We start from the raw sequence: 23,257 nt of genomic DNA on the forward strand, positions 1-23,257 counted from the left end.
CATTTCCCTTGCAATATTCCTGCACAATATATTATACTCCACTGTATTTTACTATATATCACTGTCTGCATATATTGCATTTCTCTAAATTGTTATAATGTAATACAGGGTGCGGCAGAACCGACTAAGCAGTTTCTATCGATTACCGCGGGAGCTGTGGTGGGGGCAGGCAGTTGCACGTGGTCTGCCTTTGTTCAGGCGTTGACCCCATTTCAGTAGCTAAGATGGTCTGGACCGGTGCACATCGTGGTTTTGCTGTTCGCGCGTATTATGAAAACAACAGATCTGTGATCGCTACACAATGAGCTTTTCGGCGCCAGTTCAACATTCCACGCAACAATGCCGTTCCTAATGCAAACACAATTCGGTCGTGGGTTCTGCTCGACGACATGCTGTTGCATTGGGGATTTCAGACCGCAGTTTGAGAAGGATTCTGCACTGCGATTTGAAGTTCCATCCTTTCAAAATAATGATTGCTCAAGAATTACGCCCAGCAGACTACGTCAACCATAAAAATCTGTGTGAGCAAATGCTTGCTCAGATCCCTCCGAATGCAGCTTTCTTCAGTAGTGACGAGGCACATTTTCATTTTTGTGGGTGTGTGAATAAGCAAAACTTTCGCTACTGGGCTGAACATAACCCCCGCATTATTCATGAAAGACCGCAACATTCTCCTAAAGGGACAGTGTGGTGTGCCATATCACAATTTGGCATGGTAGGTCCTTACTTTTTTGAGGAGGAAGGAGTGAAGTGACAGTGAATTCCACACGTTATGTTTCAATGTTGCAAAATTTTCTGCAACCCAGAATGGAAGAGATTGTTGAATAACATGGACTGGGGGACTTGTGGTTCCAACAGGATGGAGCTACTGCTCACACAGCTCGAATTTCACTTGATGTTTTGAGAGAAATGTTTCTGGGATGCCTCGTCTCTTTGAGGGGTGGTGTCCGGTGGCCTGCGCGGTCACCAGATTTGTGCATTTGTGACTACTTTCTTTGGGGATATCTGAAGGAAAAGGTTTTCAAAAGCCGCTCTCACACCCTACCAGAGCTAAAAGAGCGGATTATTGACGAAGTGAATGCCTTACCCCGCGATATGTGTGCAAGAGCTGCTCGAAACTTCAGGGATCGTCTACAACAATGTATTGATGCTGACGGCCGCCATCTTGAGGACATTATTTTCAAAACTAAATGAATGTAAAATGGTATATTGTACTAATTTAGAAAACAAATACATTTTTTCTCTATATATCCAGATTTACTTTTTATTGCTCCTTAAAACTGCTTAGTTGGTTCTGCCGCACCCTGTATTTATGATATCATAAACACAAATTGAGATGTCTGATATCACAGAGTATGTAAGAGCAAAGAATAATTCATTAATGAAATAAATCTATCTATTTTACATAAAATCTAATCTCCAAAAATTCTTTATAGTAGACCAGCCAAACTTTCACCTGCATGGAATGTTAATAACAGGCATCCATGCTAAATCAATAAATCATATGTCTGAAAGAAATACAAGGGTGGATGCCACTAAAAATTTTGACCTTAAAGGTTACTTCAAGAACATATTGTGACCCAAAGAGGTCAAATCTCAATGTCATCCAAATATAGTCGTGGAGTACATCAATTGAAAGATGTAGACAAGACAAACTGTTTGGTGCTATATTTCAGTCGGAATATTGATCTCAGAAGTAGCAGATCCATCTGAAATTTAATCAGGTAAAATGTATAAAGTATACCAGCCATGAAGCAAAAAGGCATTTAAAAAAAATTACTGCATTTAATGTTATTAATAGGCATCCATACTAAATCAATTAATCATAGGTCTGACAGAAATATTGGAATGGGTGCCACTAAAAATGTTGACCTTGAAGGTTATTTCAAGGTCATATAGTGGCCTAACAAGATCAAATCTCAAGTTCATCCAAATATAGTCATGCAATATACCAAACCGAAGGTATGGACAAAGCAAACTGTTTGGTGCTATTTTAAGTCAGAATATTGATCCCATAAGTAGCTCATCTAGCTCAAAATTAATCAGGTTAAATTTGTATATAGTGACAGAACGATTAGTGGATAAGAAAGTAGAATTTCATAACACACTTCCCAAAATTTGTTCCAAAGCATTTGCAAATATCTACATAGCAAGAAATGTAATTAAGCAGAAGCAAGAGACTATTAAGACAGATGGAATTTTCTTTCAATGTATTTGAATACAGTGGAAGTGATAAACATGAAATATCACAAATCCCCCTGTCCTTGGAAAACTCTGGAGGAGAGATGAATTCATCAAATAAAGCAGAATTGATGATGTTTTTATTAACAATTTCAAGCTATTCCAGAACCTACATAATCTTTCTCACATGAACACTTGTTTTCTCATTGATGGTCATGCACTCATACAAGCCATGCGCAACCCACTTGGATGTAAGACATTTGGAGATTATGCTGCTGCTTTTCTTGTTCAATGACACATTACTTTGGAGATAAAACTACATGAGTTGACATTGTATTTAATCACTATCTGATTAAACTCAATCAAATTGGTGTCAGATCAAAAGTAGTGAACAAGAAGAGGCCTATTCGAAAGCTGATAGATGGACCACACATTTCACTGCCTCAGGTTTGGAGCCAATTTGTTGTTATGGATAAAAATAAGGCAGATCTAGCACATTTCCTCTCAAACGATCATTGAGAAAACTAAAGATCTTCCAGAAGAATTCGAGTAGTGACTGGAGGCAGATTTATGGACCACAGTGGAGCAAAATCAATCAGGAGAAACAAATATGACTTCAAACGTAATGGGAATGATGAAAAAGCTGACACAGTGTTGATTCTTCATGCCTCTGATTCATTACATATGGGCAGTCAACAAATTATTGTGATGTGCAGAGATACTGATGTTATGCTGAGTCTTTTACACTTCACGTCCCCCAAAGCAAGTGAAGTGTGGATGGTTTCTGAGAACCTCTTCATTCAGGATATTAAAATAAAAACCTGCTGGAAAATTTAAACAACAAAAAAACACCTGGTAGAAGGATTTGTCATGGTGGTGAGCTTGACCCATTTGAAGAGTTTGTTTGCAACCTCTATGGAAATCCAGGGCAGCAAACAGTTAACATTGCATGGACAAAAGTTTCTTTATAATATATTTTATTACTTGAAATGATGCATTAGTATAATAATTCTTTGGATTATAAACAAACACTACATTAAAATAGAGGTATTTTTCTCTGAGTAGACTGTAAAGAAAAAATACATGAATGGAATATTAGTCAATGTGTAATAGGTCTGATAGGGCAAGCTTTGCCCTATATGAGCCACTTTTGAGATCAATATTCTGACTTAAAAATAGCACCAAACAGTGTGTCTCATCCATACCTTCCATTTGATATATTCCACTACTATATTTATGATGACCTTGAGATTTGATATTTTTGGGCCACTATATGACTATGAAATGATGTTCAAGGTCAAATTTTTAGAGGCACCCATCCTAATATTTCTGTCAGACCTATGGTTGATTCATTAACATGGTGCCCATTATTAACATTCCATGCAGTTCATTTTTTTAAATGCCTTTTTGCTTCATGACTGGTCTACTACATAGGACTACAGTGTATATGTATAAATTTACACTAATTCTTTGAGCTAGATCTGCTACTTCTGAGATGAATATTCTGACTTAAAAATATCTGTCGTTTGATATATTCCATGATTACATTTGGATGACCTTGAGATTTGATGTTTTTGGGTCACAATATGACCTTGATATAACCTTTAAGGTCATAATTTCTAGTGGCATCCACCATAGTATTTCTTTCATACCTCTGACTTATTGATTTAGCATGGGAGCCTGTTATTAAAATTTCATGCAGGTAAAAGACACAATTCTGGTCCTTGGCTGGTCTAGTATTAAAAATAAAAATGAGTTTTGAAATATTTATGGTTATTCATAAGAGGTTCAATGCTGTAAGTTCACTACACAAGTTAATTTTTATTTAATAAAGCATGGTACAGAAACCAATTTATTATTCCATAATATATCACATCATTTGTTCATCTTAACTCACTGAACTTTATGCTGTCTGAAATTTAAAAAGCAAATTTTCCCTTTGTTTTTTTTTTTCAGATTTATAGGTACATGAAATGAAATAGGTTTCACATCTGACAAAGTTTTCACAATGGCCATTGTATTTCTCATTTTATGGAACTTTTTCATCATGTACTGGTTGTTTCTTCCCTCCCTTGACTTTTACCAAGGCACATAGTAAATTTTGAACCCCTGTTTGACTGTCAGTTGCTCTCTACTGACAATGTCCTTATATTTTACATTCAAACAAAACACCAACAATTTTTTCTCTTTGTTATAGAGATTTGTACCATCTAATTTTCCTTTTCTGAGAGGTAGAAAAATCTATATATAAGTTGCAACACTATGATGAAGAGACGGGTGTCAGTGCATGCTTGGGGGTAGTTGTTCACAAATTTTGTATGCTGAGAGAGCCCTTGGAAAACACACTTAAGGGAGTCGGGTCTCAGTCTCTGCAAGAGACCAACAACAGATACTGTGAAGTAAGGAAGCAAATGGAATGTGAAGTGGCATGGTAATATTTGATATTTTGTAGGAGATGGCTCTCAATGAATAAGAACAACAACATGGTGGAAGTGTGCTAAGGACGTGCTGATCGGCTCCGGAGAAGATTTTAAAATTCTGCTGGCCATCGGGCTGCTGGCTGATTCTTATCTTCACACAAGGAAGAGGTAGTGTCAAGGTTCAGGACTGACATGTGCAAGTGCAACTTCAACGTTAATTAAGAGAAAATAGTGGAATAATTATCTGACGCTCATTGCAAGCCATAACCACTGTGCTTCACGCGTACCAACCCAAGATGTCTCGTGCTGTGGCCAAGGAACTCGGCGACCGGCTGGAAAGCTTGGAAAAGCAGGTGCGTGGCAAGCTGGACAGTTTCAAACGAAAAATTGATAATGAAACACAGTCAAGAAGCGGGGACCTAAGTGCTACGTGCAACTCAAAGATGAGCTGAGTAAATTCGAGGCATGGTTGGAGGAAAGTTTCAGAGTGCAAAAGGATGACTTCCATTATTTACTGGATAGGATAGAATCACAAGATGATAGGCTGGATGATTTGGAACAATATTCAAGGTGTGAGTGTCTCCTTATTCACGGAGTGCAGGAGAACATTCAGGAAAACGTGGAGGAGAAGGTCCTGGACTTATTCCGAAATAAGATGCACGTCGACATCAAGAGTGACCATATCGCGAGGTGCCATTGTTTGGGAAAACCAAACCGTAGCATGGCCAAGGCCGTGCAGGAAGGAAAACGCTGCATTATTGTTAAATTCGCAACCTACAAAACCAGGCACTCCGTGTGGTCGGCGAAGAAACAGCTAAAAGATATATATCACCGAGTCGTTGACTCCAGTGCGACAGGAGATGCTGCGGGTGGCGAAAGAGAAGTTTGGGTGCCGTGCGTGCTACACGGAAGATGGCAGGATCGTGGTGCGCACCGCTACCAGCAGGAAACTCACTCTTACAAGAATGAAGGAACTATCCCGATTGGCCCCTGAGCCTAACCCCTCTAAAGACTAGTCCCATAAACAAGACTGCTCTGACTCCTTAGCCACTTTAACATTAGTAACCGGTTAACATTGAAATACAGTAGAGCGTCGATTATCCGAACGTCGGTCAACCGAACGACCGCTTAACCGAACTGTGTACTCGCTCACTTTCAGATATCTGTAATGAAAAAAGTACGTGACTTAGCTGCTCGTAAGCGTGTAGGCTTGCTTAGACAGACCAAAATAAAGGATTTTTTTAAACGTTAATTTTGTGTACTGTGTGTATTGTTCATGCAAAATGCGTATGTAATATGTACATATTTTTGTTTAATAAACTGTACCACATACTATATATTCCTACTAAAGTTGCCTTTGTACGTTACTTTGTAATACATACTTAAAGAGATGCCTGTTTTTATGAATAAATTTACTGTACAGTACTTCTTTTTGGCAAATAAACATGTACAGTTCGATTATCCGAACAAACCAGTTTTCCGAACACCCATGTCCCCCAATTACTTCGGATAATCGACGCTCTACTGTACTTTTAATATTTCTTTTATTTTTATCATTCTATTTTTTTTTATTATTATTATTATTACTAGTTATTTTTTCCCCCCACAAACTTAAGTGTATAATCAAAGTGTACATCCGTGAAGACCATCCTCATTTTATTTCTTAGTTATATGTATTATGAACGTGTGTTTGAAATCGTTTCCCTATTATGTCCATTGTGTGTGTCTTGTGTGTCAACCATATCCCTTTATATGAATGTTTATGTTTCTCTGCGTGTGCTCAAGTGCTCCGCAAGTGTTTCGGTGTGCGCTACTGGGAATTATTTCATACAGTTTTCCTTCAGTGATGTTTTAGCGTCAAATATACCTGTGATTCACGAACATCCAAGACTTCAGAAGAAGGCAACATGTAAGTACCCAAATTTCCTTATGTCTTTCTTCTCCCAATTTGCACCTACATTCATATTTGAAATAATGCGAAAATACACTATGACGTCATGGAAGGGAAGGGTCGATTTCCCTCAAGCTCGCAGCAAATGGTACCCCTGTCTTTGTTTTCTCCCTGATGTCGACTCCACCGCCTGAAATTCCTGCAACTAACGGTTTCCTCCCTCCCAGTCATCGCCCCCCCCCCAAGGCCACCCTTCCTGACCCTCGCTCAAGCGAACGTCAGGTCCTTGTCGTCACCCAAATTAGAGGAGTTGGCGACCACGGTGCTCGAGTCGGCTTTCGATATTTTCCTGGTCACCGAGAGCTGGTCTTTCCGCGAAGCCCTCACCTCGACCTTCTACATACCGGGTTACGCAGCAATAAAAAAGGATAGAACAACAAAGGGTGGGGGTGGCCTAATCTTTTATTACCGTAAAGACCTAAATGTCAAGCTCATTCCCTCTTGCAACGAAAATGACGACGAAGTCGAAATGATTAGCGTAACTGTGAAGCTCCAGCATCTAACTCTGGTAATAATTGGTGTGTACAAAGCCTCTAATATATCGTATACAAAATTATCGCACCTAGAAACGACGATCTCGGACATTTTTCCACTCGTTCACAAATTACTTATTTTAGGTGACGTAAATGCAGATTTCCTTTCTCCCCATAAACCAGAAACAGCATATTTACAATCAATAATCGACTCTTTCGGCATGGTCCAGATCATTAACCGACCAACCAGAATAACGGCAACCACCCAATCACTCCTCGATGTGGTAATAACGGATGACCCGGATCTTGTACGCTCATTTAACGTAACCGCTCTCGTCGGAACGTCCGACCACTATCTAGTAAATGCGACACTTGCCATCGAAAAACCAAAATTAATTAAACAGTTTGTCAAATCTCGAAACTTCTCTACCCTCGACAAAGAGATATTCGATAGGGATGCTACAACAATTGAATGGATGCAAATTGATAGCTTCGACAACATCGATGATAAAGTACACTTTGTTACTCACAACGTAATAAATCTCTTCGACAAGCATGCACCCCTTGAAACTAAATTAATAAAATCAAAAAACTCTCCGTGGATATCCGAAAATACAAAACTGCTCATGAAACTCCATGACAATGCCCTAATAAAATATAATCATACAAAATCCCAGGCAAACTGGGACTATTACAAAGAACTGAGAAACTTCACCACCTCGGTCCAACGGCAAGAAAAGAAAGCATATTTTAATCATCACCTCTGCTGCAACAATAACAGCAAAGAGGTGTGGAAAAAAATAAAAACGTGGGGTGTATATAGTAAAAATATGAACAACGAGATACCTTCTGACCTGAGAAACGTAGATTCAATTAACCGACATTTTTCTAGTATATGCAGCAAAGCAAATGTCTCAGAAGATGCCGTTAACAAAACTCGAGAGTTCTTTGATGGTAACACTTTTAACAAAAGCGCTCAAACTTTCCACCTGCAAGAAATAAACGAAGCCGAAACAATGAAAGCGATAAACGAAATATCATCCAATGCATCTGGTAATGATGGAATATCTATAAAAATGATTAAACTGTTATTACCGCACATCTTACGTCCCCTGATGCACATCGTAAATTTCTCATTCTGGACTGGACAATACCCGACCAGCTGGAAGACAGCACGTGTTGTTCCGATACCAAAGAAAAAAAGTAATAACGTCCCTGAATGACCTTCGACCAATAAGTATCTTATCTATATTTTCCAAAATCACTGAAAAAATTGTTTACAAGCAAACTCGCAAACACGTTAATGACCTAGATCTGCTTCCGAAATGTCAATCCGGTTTCCATCCCTCACACAGCATGGCAACGGCTTTACTTAAAGTAACTGACGATTTATTATGATCAATCGACAAGAGAATGGCAGTAGCGTTAGTATTACCGGATCTCACTTAAGCCTTTGACAGTGTCCATCATGACCTGCTCTTGAGCAAATTAAAATACTACAATTTTTCACCTCCCGCTCTCCTATGGTTTAGATCGTATCTGAACAACAGACAACAGAGAGTATTCATAAACGCTGCCACGCCCCCTCTCTCTCTCACACCCTGCCATTGGAAACTGGTGTCCCACAGGGATCCATTCTAGCCCCTCTCCTCTATACCATTTTTACAGCCGACTTACCTACCGTAATCAATCACAGTAAAGTTCATTTTTACGCAGATGACACTGAACTACAAATTCCTTTTCCACCGAAATCGCCAGATGCAGCCTTAGCTTTGCTCAATGATCATTTATCCAACATAAATACCTGGTGTAAAAGTAACGGTCTAAAAATAAACCCACAAAAATCAACTTTCTCTGTTATTGGTTCCCGAAATAGTCTCTCTCTGATAAATCCTAACAAGATATGTATTAAACTAGACTCATCTATAATCCCTTATTCATCAAATGTGACAAATCTAGGCGTCATTTTCGATGAACACCTTAACTGGGATATTCATGTACAAGAACAAATTAAAAAAGCTTATGCCGTGCTAAGATCGCTGTACAGCTTTAAAGAATGCCTAAAAACAGAGATTAAAATGAGACTAGTCCAATCACTTATCTTTCTTTTACTGGACTACTGCGACGTAATATTCGGACATAATCTATCTGTTCGAAACAAAACCAAAATCCAGAAAGTCCAAAATTCATGTTTCCGTTTTGTATACCATATAAGAAAATACGATCATATCCTCCCAACCCTAAACGCAAACAAAATGTTGAACATGACCAGATGCCGAAAATTAAATCTGTGTTGTTTTATTCATAATCTTTTACAAACCAAAACACCTAGAAACCTATTCCAGAAATTAAAATTCAGAAGGGAAATACATGATTACAAAACAAGGGGAAAATCGAAACTTGAACTTCCAAAGCACACACTAGTGCTTTTCTTATCATCATTTACGTATTCAGCTGCAAGAGCATGGAATGAACTTCCTCCTTCCATGACGTCCCTCACTAATCGCAACAACTTCAAAGACAAACTAAAAATTGTTAAATGAACAATATCTGTGTTCCAGCACTCACGAATAATAGCTCGCATTTCTGAACCAACTTCCTAATAACAAGTATTTTCATCTTCATTTTGCTTGATTAGTTTTCCCCTTACATGTTGCCAATCCTTAACCATATTTTATCCTTTCTCGCATATTAAGAACATTTATATGTTTTTTTTACAAATAACATTAATATTAATTTGTATTATTCTTAACCATATCACACCAAGCACAATTGTGTCAATTAATTTGTGTATCCTTGTGTATTTGTTTTCAATCTTTTTATTATTATTATTATTATTATTATTTTTAGTGTGTAGACGAGCCTTTGTTCTCAATTTTGTATTTGTTATTTTTTTGTCTTCTCCATGTTTCTCTCTATCTTCTTTGTTTGTTATTGTACAAACATTTAGTAGGTAGAATGTATTTAGTATGTATATGTATCCATCGGGGTTAGGTGATAGAACAGCCACAGGCTGAACCTTGCCCTTTAATAAAGGAAAATTGAATTGAATTGAATTGAACATTAAAAGTTAATTGGTTCATAGCTTTATTTGGTTGTGCATGTATGACTGTGCAAGTAGGCAGAATCTTTCATTGATGTAGACAATGATTATTTCTAGTCCATACACACATTTCAACTAGTTATGGGGTTGTGAAGTTTTCATTTTAACAATAACACCAGAAAAGCTGAAGAAAGCAGCATAAGGTGTGTAAATGTGTTTGGGAAGTTTACAGAGACAGACTTTTTTGCTTTCAAGCTTTCAAACTACAAAGTATGTAATTTTGGTATTTTCCCAGATTAAAACTAAATTTTACATGATTTGTATTTGCCTAAAATTTATTACACATACCTTGGTGTAGATGAATTTTCTCCATCATCAATGTGCATGGAAATGTTTTCTTACAGCCATTGGCATTTTTTACCAATATTTGTTTTGTTCTTTTCTACTTGCCTTTAGCAGTTTTCTTAATGCAAAAGTCATGTTTCATAGTTACAAAATTGTGACTCAATGTTTCATTCATTGTTACCATTGTTAGAACTCTATCGATATCAAATTAATTTAATCAATTTAATGTTCCATAAATATAATCTTACTTTTTAATACCTGTGTGTTATATAATTTTCACACATAGTAATACCATTGACCTACTGAATTCTGTTCCTAGGTCAGACGATGCATTAGGAATTATAGTGAGGACATTTTTTTAGAATAGCAGATAAATGTGTGTGGAGATATATTCTATTGCAGATATGTAATTAATTATGGTGCTGGCAGATAATGAAATAATTTTTCCATGATATGAATAAATGAGTAAAATTGGAAAATTGAAAGGAAAAAATATTTAAATGAATTTTATTTTAGTATTGAACCCCTCTTTCCACACACACACACACACACACACATATCTATTCAAATATCGCATATTTTAAAACTGTTTACCCTTTAAAGATTTTCACATCTTCTTGAAATCCTGTGGCTGGTTTCTGATACTGACATTGACATATGTTTAGATTTCTGTTCTTTTACAGTTATATACATTCCTACAATTTGCTCATGTATTTCTATTGCTCTTTTCATGTATCAGTACATACACTTATGTGACATGTTTTATTGAAAATTCTGCTTCCTTGAAGCATTGAAGGGGAACTTTTAGTACAATGTGTGAAGCTAGGATATTACAAGTGATAATCCACCATCTTGTTCCACTTCTCTGTTGAATACAAATTCTTATGTCCCATCATTATCAAGTTCCATTTTGCTTTTTTGGCATTTCTTGTTATCATTAATAATCTCACTAGTTCCTGCTTGTTGTCTGTATTTTGAATAGTTATATTTAACTCTTTCCTGTCTTGAATTTCAAATGCCTGTTTATAGTTAATAAATATCGATGGCCAGTTCATGTTCATAGTAATTTTCCTTATCTGTATGATGACAAATAACAAATCTGTGGTTGTTTTCTAATTGGTGAAACCCATTCATTTTGAGTAATCGCTTGCTGCTTGTCATTTCTCTTTAACATGCATTGGCTATTAATTTTCATTGAGAGAAGATATAGGTTTAGAACTATTATGTGGATCAACACCCCTAACCCCCACCCAAAAAATAACTTCTTTCCACATCCATCTGAGTTACATAGTTTTCACATCTAACAATCTGAGCTTTCAAGAATAACACTTCAATATTATCCACAAGATAGTAATGGGCCAGGCCAGGTCATGGAAACATGCAACAACTACTGAGCGTTATCACATGCCCCTGTAACTAATTGGATGATCTTCCATCTCGGGTGAGTAGGATCAGGTTTAATTGATTGATTGATTGATTGAGTTCATTTTACTTCGTGTTTTGTGCCTCTTGGCTAATTTGCGAAGATGGGGATGAGTGATGAAATCATGAAATTGATGAATTGACATTCACAAACAACCAAGCCCGAACAGGATTCGAACCTGGGACCCTTGCAGGTGAGAGTGAGGCTGTGAGTCAGTAGTTTTATTTATTGTTATATAGTAATGGGAGACAGAACAGCAAATCTTTCAGACAACCATTACAACTATTAATCACTGTCTGCCTTATAAATAACATAACGTTTCCCCTGGTCGCATGGAGAGAACATTTCCACTCAGTGGCAGTGATTGGGTGCCAAAACTGGTGGGGGGTAGGGAAAGGTGCCAAAATTGAGGGGGCAAGGTGTCAAAACTGGGGGGCAAAGACAGTATATTTATCTTTGTAGATAAGGTTTAGCATAGTGCGGAGGCAAAAGTAGCAAAAAGTGGGAGGCAACAGCCCCCTCATCGCCGCCACTGTTTCCACCTTAATGAACTTAACAAGTTTTGCATAGTCAATTTAACTTGAAAGCATTTTCAGGAGAGTTCACCTTCATCAAACATTAACATAAAGGAGAATGGTGTCCTCAAAGACATTCCTTCACATTAAGCCTGCCAATCATGTTCAGTATCTATACTTTAACAGCTACCATTGCATCATACCAAAGAGGTCATACCTCAACCATTCTAATTCTCCAAAATTTTACAATAACCATGTAGAAAATGCTTTATGAAACTGAGACTTTTCATCACCAAATATCTCCATAGAAATGATACTCCCATTCAAGATTCAAAATTTCAATGTGTGATCCACTCCCTGTTCTTATCTCTCAATTTCACCCAAGCTTTGGAAAACCAAACCACACCATTCTACATGTCCCAATCTGATCAAATATCAGTTCAGTTTCAAATACTAAATCTTGAGTTGTCTTCCAGGGACTGGGGCACATTAGTCCACACTAACCTGGTTGCTCATCCCCTCTTCCCAAAAGTCCACACTTTTTAATTATACAATGATATTTTTCAATAATCTATCTACAATGGACATTGAAGTCAAACAAGGACTTTTCAATTTTCAGAATAACAGAACACAGCCAGAAGTATATATAAGACTTAAGTTATAGTAGACTGCCTACTATTATTGCATGGAGTACTAACAGTGCAGGCAACACGAGTTATTAAAACAAGATAGTAGACAAGCCTTTTGAGTACAAACATGGAATGGAATGTTATGATGAAATTTCTTGTGAACAAAAGTGAGTGATACTCACAGAAGAAATGGTGCAATTGGTTTACAGATGGCCATATATCAGTGCAAGCTGATACCAGTCAAGGTGGTTCAGGGCCTGCTGCAGTTGTTCCCATGAATATTCATGCCTGATCCTTTAAAAATCTATGAATAATATGTCACTAACTTGCAGAACAGAAGCAACTTTCTGTGGACAGTTTGAACACAATCACAAAAACAGTCTTGTTTCAACAATAATAGGCTTTCTGTTGCTGCAAGACAATGCATGACCACATACTGCTCACACCACAATTTGTACACTACAGGAACTCAACTGAGAGCTACTGCCACACACCCCATTAATGCAGTACCGGTCTTGCTCCAAATTATTTTCACACATTTGCATCCTTAAAGAGGTTCCTCTGTGGCTAGCATTTCATCAGTGACAAAAATTGAAGACAGCAGTCCAATCATGTTCGAATCTATTGAGAAATATTTCTATGCTTCTCATATCCAAGCACTACTGAAAGTCTGGGGTAAGGGTATTAGCATAGAGGAAAATTACAACGATAAATAAGTATTTCCTAGAAGTTTAAAATTGTTCCTTTATTATGAAAAATTAAGTTCTAGTTTGACTTGAACACTCGTACATTCATATCATAGAAGACAGTAACCCAACCACCCAATAAAGTGTGTCATCTGTGTTAAGGAAAAAGTAAATGCATTCTCTACATTTGTGTTTGATTGCTGTGATGTTGATTTTGACATGAAATGGTGTCACATGCAGGAGACATATTCCCACCTATAAAAATACGTACTAGAATATTTGAATTTGTGGGAGCCTTGCTGCAGGTTCAACACAGTGACAGCTGCTTAATACATGCTACCATTCCATATCATGTTATTCAATTGGCTGAAATGAAAAAAAAGAAAAGTACAAATGTAATAGATTTAAGAAGTTCAATAAAACACTGAAGTGAAATGAAACTTCTGACGTTAAGAGGGTCAGCTATATATTTTCTGCATGCTGTTAATTATAACGAATACCATACCGTGCTATTGACTTGATAGAACATTTTCGCCACCTTGTGGCAAACATGAATACTTCTACATCATGCCTCTTGGTTCTTACTTGAGAGATAAGGTCTCTGCTTGTGAAGACCATCTGTCAGCGTACTATACAAATCCACTGCACAGTAAGTGCTGCCATCTCAGTACAAGAAGAAAGCCTGCATCAACCTTCTTGTCTCTCTCAGAAGGCCAACTTGTAATGTCATTCCCACACTTTCCTTACATTATTAGTGTACATTTGTGAAATATTTCTAATGTGTAATATATATTAGCACTAGTTGTAAAGCGTTGGAACACAAATTGACTATATAGCTCAGAATTTAATCTATTTTGGTGATAAGTTGAATAGATTGCAAATATTAAAGTATAATCCACGCATTTTGGGCTTCCGAAAATGCAATATGCTACATAAAATGTATATTTGAATATTTTAATTTGATATTTGATCTAAATCACTATTTATGAATACTATAAATTTATTTCCTAATGGTTACGCAGCACTTCAGTGTTTGGGCTGAAACAAAATGGGAGAGAGAAGGGGGGGGGTCTCATTTATTGCACAATGATCAAACACCTTTTGGAAAACAAACAATGTGGTAAATACAAAATCCCCTTACAATGATCTCCAATTACTGTTTTTGCCTTTGTACAGCTTTTAAAATGAAGGTTAAAAGTGGTGATCGCAAAATATTTTATAGTTTATTCTGCAAATATATATGTGTATGTGTGTGTGGGGGGGGGGGAGTCATTGTATATGTAAGAAAGAACATTGTCTGTAGTGTGCATCTTTGAAAAGTCATGAGCCACCAATGGTTGAACAGGCCCAGGGCAAGTTGAACCAAATATACTAACTAACTAACTCTCTAGCCTTCTTGAACCCAAAGGTTCATGGCTGCAGAAACACAAGCCTTCCATCTGTCCCTATCCTGAGCAAGATCAATATACTCTTTTCCATCCCTACCAATTTCCTATAGGTCCATCTCAACCAGGGAGGTGCTGTCTGGCATTCGGAAAAGTTCGGAACCATTCGTAAACCTACACGGATGACGTCAGCCACGGGACATGTCAAAGACGAGCACCAGCAACGGCATAGGAATTCACACATCTTCCGTGTTTTCGGAAATATATTTGTTTTAAAAATCGAATGAATGTTCTAGCGTGTGTATATAAATAAATGTATATGTATAGAGCAGACTATATCTAGTAAACTGTGTCGCTGAAAGTTAACTATCAATAGAATCACATGTAATGAAAAGTGGGAAAGCCGGCTCGGAGGTGGAGCAGAGAGGTTTGTTCAGAATTTTCTATTTGATTGGTGTAAATTCGTGTTTATGGGGGTGAAAAGTTATACTTAGAGCCAAAATGACCACAAAGTTGTCCTTTTTAAAACATTGTGTGGGGTGTTAGGGCGAAGTTGTTGGATAAATCACTGGGGACGAGACATTACAACTTCATGTTTTATAATCCAAAAGTTGCTTTTTTAGCACTTTCATCCTGTAGTGTCTGCAGTTTTTTTTATTTGTTCTTCAACACATTTTAATTTCTTTTTCAGAGTTTCCAACACACTATCTTGTTGGAGATTGGGTATATTTCAAGTACTCAAAGTCTCTGAATTGTGTGCCATGCAAATTATTTTGCAAGGAGACAACTCTTCAAGTCTTTCCACTGCTCGCTTTCGAATCTAAAGTTTATTGGCACGTCCACTCCGATCAATTATGTCATTTGGCTATTGAACACTACTACAATTCACCACACAACCACGCAAATTTAAACATGGTACAGCGTTTCTATTAAGCTGCGGTCTACAGGTAATAATATTCAGCAGTTCTGCTTTTAAGTTCTGTTCGTAATCGGCATACAGAAAATGCGATGAGCACACTGTCGCTGTTTTGGTGTTAACCGGATCTAATCTCTTCACTTTGAAACCCACATCTTGCACCTAATCGGATCCTTTAGGAACGAAAAATAGTTTACACCCAGGCACGTATCCAGAAATTCCTTTCGAGGAGCAGGGTGAACACCATTTTTTAAGGGGTATTGTATGTTTAAGGCCAGTGGTGGCAATTTGGTTCTAAAACGGGGGAGTTTGCAAGGAAAGTTTACTTTCTCTTGGTAGACAAGGCTTAGCATTAAGAGAACATAGTGTGGAGGCAACAAAATGGGGAGCAACTATCCCCTAAATCGTCGCCACTGTTTAAGGCTCTCATTTTAATCAGAACGTGAAATCGGGACATTTTTTACCACTCGACTCCTCTGTTTCCATGCTATAACTTTATGTGCAGGAACCATCACAGTATGTGTGTTTGTCAATTTTTTCTGATCAGGATCAAACCATCTGTGTACCAGAAGTGCTTTTACGAATCTGTTACACATACACGAGATGGACAATCCACTTGACAACGCGAGATTCAAGCTGTGGGCTGCCAACTGGACACAGACAGTTCTCGAATATTTCTCTCTGATTCGAGCCTGAACACTACTAATGTGTCTTGTCCTCCCATGTTTGCAGCTCTTATAAAAGCAGACAACCACCAAATTGTTCATATTCAGGAATAAGCACTTGCAAGTGTTCAAAATTGTCTGTCACAACTTCCGCAGTTTTCTCACACATCGGCACGAAACAAAGGAAGTCTTCTAGAATACAGCTGGATCACGAAACAATTAATGCACAGTGAAAACCCTTCCGTTCCCAACACATCTAATGTTTCGTCTCCAAATATGGTTAAATGCTTACTTATTTATCTCCAGTGATGTGCCCAAGGGAGGATTGGTGGGCTCATAGCCCCATTTGAACGTCAAAGACAGGAAAAAATGGCAAAATGAGGACTGACCAGCAAAAATAGTATACGTAACCACTCTTCCTTCCAAAATTCCTGGGAACGTCACTCGTTATCTCGGACACATTTTTTGAAATCAAGTCCCCAGAAGTTTTTATGATTTCGTATAGGAGGCTGAAGTAAAGCACCTTGTACACGATCAAATAAATCATGAACAAGTCCTTGAATTGAATGCTTAAAAGGAAATGAAGTCAGAAACAACGCCATTTTTCTGATTGGATCCAAGGTCCGGTCAAAGAATATCTATTTAGGAATGGTTCTAATTAACGCATATTTATATCCTCATTATATTCTAGAATGTTCCGCAGATAAACGATCCATAGATATTGCCAGTACTTCGATTCCTCTTATTCAAGAACATTCCCTCTCGCGCATAGGCGCCGACTCCATGGGGCTTAGGGGGGCTCGAGCCCCCCCAATGTTAATGATGTGGGGGATGAGCCCCCCAATAATTTTGCTTAATAGGATCTAATGTATTATTTTTCTTCTCTTGTAAAGTTTACTCTGAATTTTGCCACATGAACTTAACTTTAAATACACATTTGAAATGTTCTAGACCATCAACTTTGAGGGATTGAGACCGCTAAACCATCAACTTTGGGGGGGGGGGGGAAGCTATGACCGGAAACAGCAAAACACATAACTTATAACTATACACTAAGTACGTATATAATTATTATTTACTATTATACATATATTAATCAGATACATAATGAATTTAGCCAACGACTTGTTAAAGACTGTTTGGGAATCCCGTAAAAGAATGCAAATATTTAGGAATATTATTGATGTGAATGAGAAGGCTGGCCATACTGGACTGCGAACACTTTGCTCTCATCGGTGGACGTTGAGAGCCTCCAGTATGCAACAGATCTTAAGGAACTATGAAAACCTTCTCAATTTTCTTGAGAATTTTTCTGAAGAGGATTCTACTGACTCAACATTAAAATGTGCTGGATATCTGGAGACAAGACATTTTTCTTTCTCTCCCTCTACTGCCATGTGATGGGTCCAATAGAAGAGGTAAACTGTAAGATTCAGTTTCCAAGCATTGGTGCTACAGAAGTAGAATCAAAACTAAAATACTTGACTGACATCTTTCAAGAAAAGCGAATGTGTTTTGAGCAGTTCTGGCTGAAATGCACAGAGGGCAAACCGAGCCTCGTTGAGCCAGAATTGCCCCGGCAACATCAGGTCCCTAAGAGACTTGAAAATCCTGATGCTGCCAAACATCACAAGTTCTACACTCCAAAATAGTATTATAAATCAATATACACTGACGCGTGTGACACAGCAAAATCATGTGTTAAACAAGGACATGAATCTACAGGATTACAAAAAGTAACAGCTGTAGAGAAAGAATACATCTCAGCTGTGAACAGTTGCACAACAAACTTTCAGCAAACGCGAGAATTCTTTCGCAAAGATTTGGATGTCGATAGGCTCTCCTTACACATGTCCATGCTTGGTGATATCTCCAAACAGAAGAAAGTGGTTCTAACTACCATGCGTGACATAAGAAAGTTTCTTTTGGAAGACAGCACCCTCCAGGAGCCAAATTCATGATGGTCCTCCGCACTGTGCCAGTGACAACAGCCACAGCCGAAAGGTCATTCAGTGCTATTCGCCGACTAAAGACATATTTGAGATCTACAATGAGGCAGAAGAGACTAAGCAGCTTAGTGGTACTCCACATACATCAAACTGTGCTTGATAATTTGGACCTGAGACCGCTCGTTAATTAGTTCATAAAAAATAACCCACTGCGTAGAGACACTTTTGCTTTATTTTTAAATCATGTTCATATGTTTTTGTTGTGTATGTCAATTTATATCTTAGTGTACATGCTATTTTTTTTATTATTGCAAAATTAAAATTTAAAAAGTAAAATATTGTAGCAAGAACAAAAAAGTAAAACCATTTTCCTGCGATTTGTGTTAGCATTTATGTAAATAATTAAATAAAACTGTTAAATATTGTAAATATTGTTTACTTTATGGGTTATTTGCAACCCATCACATGTCTGTTGCGGACATTAAAACACGCCCATGCCCTCGCCGGGACTCGAACCCGAGACCTCTGGACCAAAGCAGGTTGAGTCTGCCTGCCAACATGCTCGGCAACCGAGGTCGGCATAAAACTTTTAGGTTGGTCTCTTAATGTAAATACATACTTTTCAATAAAAATGTTAATTGTTATCTAAAAAACAAATGAGCAGACACAATAGACATAAAGAGACTTTGAAACATTTTCTAAATGTTTTTCATGTTACATTTAATTTGCATGATGAATATAATAGCTGCTTAAAAACTGCTATACGAAGACATATTTTTTATTTTTTAAAAAAGAGAGGGAGTGAGTCATAATTTATTTATTTCAGTGATCAGAGCCCCCCCCCCAATAATTTTGACAAGGCACTTTCACGTACCCTCACACAAATTCAGATCCTATAACAAGCAGAAAGGTCTGTGACAGCGTCACTTCTGCCCGTGAGTGACGTCAGGGTTGGGAATGCCCACGACCCTCTTTTTTCAGCTTCGGGAGGGAAGACTGAGCTACTTTCTCAACTATATTATATACTTACTTGATCTCAACATTATCCCTCCATCTTCGTCTTGGTTTCCTTCCTACTGGTCTCTTACCATCAGGTTTCCCAAAAAGAATCCTGTAAACTCTTCTTTCCTTTCACATTCGTGCCACATGGCCTGCCCACCTAAATCTTCTTGATTTAACCATTCTAATAATATCTGGAAATGAATACAAATTATAACTAACTAACTAACTCTCTAGCCTTCTTAAACCCGAAGGTTCATGGCTGCAGCAACACAGGCCTTCCATCTGTCCCTATCTTGATCAAGATCTATATACTCTTTCCCATCCCTACCGATTTCCTTTAGGTCCATCTCAACGTTGTCCCTCCATCTTCGTCTTGGCCTTCCTACAGGTCTCTTACCATCTGGTTTCCCAACAAGAATCCTGTAAACTCCTGTTTCCTCTCCCATTCGTGCCACATGGCCTGCCTACCTAAGTCTTCTTGATTTAATTATTCTAATAATATTTGGACATGAGTATAAATTATGTAGTTCTAAATTATGTAACCTTCTCCACTCATCTGTCTCCTCATCCCTTTTAGGTCCAAAGATTTTCCTAAGGATCTTATTTTCAAATACTATCAATTTATGTTCCTCTTTCAATGTAAGGAACCAAGTTTCACACCCATATAATACTACAGGCAAAATTACTGTTTTGTATATTTTAACTTTTAGTTTCTTAGATATTAAACGAGAAGACAAAAGTTTATGAAGAGAGAATTAACATGCATTTCCTGAATTAAGCCTACTTTTTATTTCCTCTTTAATATAATTTTCATTTGTTAATATTACTCCTAAGTATTTGAATTTGGAAACTGTTTCAAACGAGTTGTTATCAATAATTAGATTTTGATTATTACCTAACACTTGGTTTCGGCCTGTAAGCATATATTTAGTTTTCTCTTTGTTAACTTCCAAACCTATCTCTTTAGCAGTTTTGAAAAATATTTTAGCATTATTCTTAATTGTATTCACATCATCCCCCAGTAAGTCTACATCATCTGCATATGCTAACAACTGAGTCACACCATTTAATTTTAGTCCTTCTTTAGTTTCTCTTACCTTCCTTACAGCATACCCTAAGGCAAAATTAAAGAGCAATGGAGATAATGCATCTCCTTGTTTTAACCCATCATGAATTGTAAATTTGTCAGACATATTATTACCCACACGAATTTTACTTTCTGTTTCACTAGTGCATATTTTTATCATACTAACAAGCTTCTTAGGTATTCCAAACTCTACTAATATATTATATAATTTATCTCTTTTGACCGAATCATATGCTTTTTTGAAATCAATGAATAGCTGATGGACATGTTGATTATATTCCCACTTTTTTTCAAGTGTCTGTCTGATGTGAAAAATTTGATCTGTAGTTGATCGGTTACGTTTAAATCCACATTGATAATCACCTATAATTTCATTAGCATATGGGGTTAGTCTTGTTAAAAGAATGTTAGACAATATTTTGTATGTTGTTGAGAGTAGATAAATTACACGGTAATTACTGCAGTTCATTTTATCACCTTTTTTAAACACAGGAACAATTATGGATTCTTTCCACAGTTGAGGGATTTCTTCTTTATTCCATATTAAACAAATTAATTTATGAATTTGACATATTAATGAATTTCCACCATATTTAATTAACTCAGCTGGTATTAAATCAATGCCAGGTGCTTCGTTATTCTTTAGCCTTTTAATAGCATCTTTAACTTCAGTCAAGTTAGGTTCTGGAACTAAAGGTTCTACTGTGTGTACTTATATGTACAAATTATGTAGTTCTAAATTATGTAACCTTCTCCACTCACATGTCTCCTCATCCCTTTTAGGCCCAAATATTTTCCAAAGGATCTTATTTTCAAATACTCTCAATTTATGTTTCTCTTTCAATGTTAAGGACCAAGTTTCGCATCCATATTCTTAATTGTATTTGCATCATCCCCCAGTAAGTCTACATCATCTGCATATGCTAACAGCTGAATCACACCGTTTAATTTTAGTCCCTCGTTAGTTTCTTTTAACTTCCTAACAGCATATTCTAAGGCAAAATTAAAGAGCAATGGAGATAATGAATGCATCTCCTTGTTTTAACCCACCATGAATTGTAAATTTGTCAGACATATTAATATCCACACGATTTTTTTTCTGTTTCACTGGTGCTTATTTTTATCATATTAACAAGCTTCTTAGGTATTCCAAACTTGACTAATATATTATATAATTTATCTCTTATGATTGAATCATATGCTTTTTTAAAATCAATGAATAGCTGATGGACATTTTGATTATACAAACCAAATGTACAGATCAAAAATGTCTACTGTATACATGTTATAGCACATATTAAGTTTAACATAAAAAGTAGAACTGTGTCTTTAACACTACCAGCAGGCAGTACTGTATGAAATAGAGTATTTTATTGTAGTTTATTTTCATTTAACTATTTGCAGTATATACACATGATAATTACATTCAAGTAGGTATAATACAATTTGAATTTTATTGTTGAACAGAGGAATTTATTTTTAGGTAAGCAATGTGTTCTATTGTTATGGATGCTAAGATTGCTATGGAGATAGCAGAGAATCCGAACTTCCTCTCAGTATGATGATGAATGAGCTCAATGAAATCATCAGCTTTCTCACATTACAATACAGAGATATCGAGAAGAGTGCCAACACTTTGACTCTAATGAAGATGTCCCAGTCCAGCATCAAAAGTCGAATGCAAGTAACACATGATTTGCAGAAGGTTGGTTTCTAATGTGTTGAGAACTCTTGTAGTTTATTTAGAAAAATTAAATTTTTCAATAGCAATATGAATGTTGTAAAGCATTGCCCATTTGCCAATTCTTTGAACATGCAATTTTGATATTTATTTATTATTAAACACAACAGACGAACGCCCAATTACAGTGTTCTACATTTCTTGCTTTGAGTTTGTAAATTTACAGTTTGATAAGAAATGGTGCACCCCACAGCTAGGACCTCAAGAAAACATGTTAACACTCTTCGCCTTCATACGTATATTCAGATTATTTAGAGTGTCAAAATACAGAAATGTATAGAGGACACTAAAACAAACAACATTTCTCAGTAACATTTTTGTCATTTTTCAGTGCTACAAATGTTCAAAAAGCCCATTTTGTTGCCTGTATGCAGGCAGCTCAACATAAGTTACATGTATATTTTTTTCTTTGAAGTCTTACCTAGGGTTTTAGGGTATATTCAGACTCAAAGGGGGCCTAATAGGGTTGGGGTTTGTGGCATTTTTCAACCCTTTGATGATGCAATTAGGCTATTTACTAGGGAACAAACACTACATATCTTAAGAAATTATTACCTCTATTATATGTCTCCAATTTTTATTTTGTTTTTGTCTTTACTTGCTATCTTATCCTGCCCTTGATGTTCTCTCTCTTATAGAATACAGGACCAAAGGAAGGTTATGACCCCCACAAATCTGGCCCTCCTTGGGCAAGTCACTATGTTGTGTTAAGTGCCTGACATGTCAGTGGGTTGTTATTAGGCGAAAGGTCTGCATGCCATGAAGGAATGAACATATATTGTGAGGAAGAAACAGGAACGAAAACTGAATATTTTGCTAGATAGGTCAGGTCTTTACTTATATCAA

The sequence above is a fragment of the Lepisma saccharinum genome, chromosome 15 (genome assembly GCF_977018435.1).
Source record: "Lepisma saccharinum chromosome 15, izLepSacc3.1, whole genome shotgun sequence".
NCBI lineage: Eukaryota > Metazoa > Arthropoda > Insecta > Zygentoma > Lepismatidae > Lepisma > Lepisma saccharinum.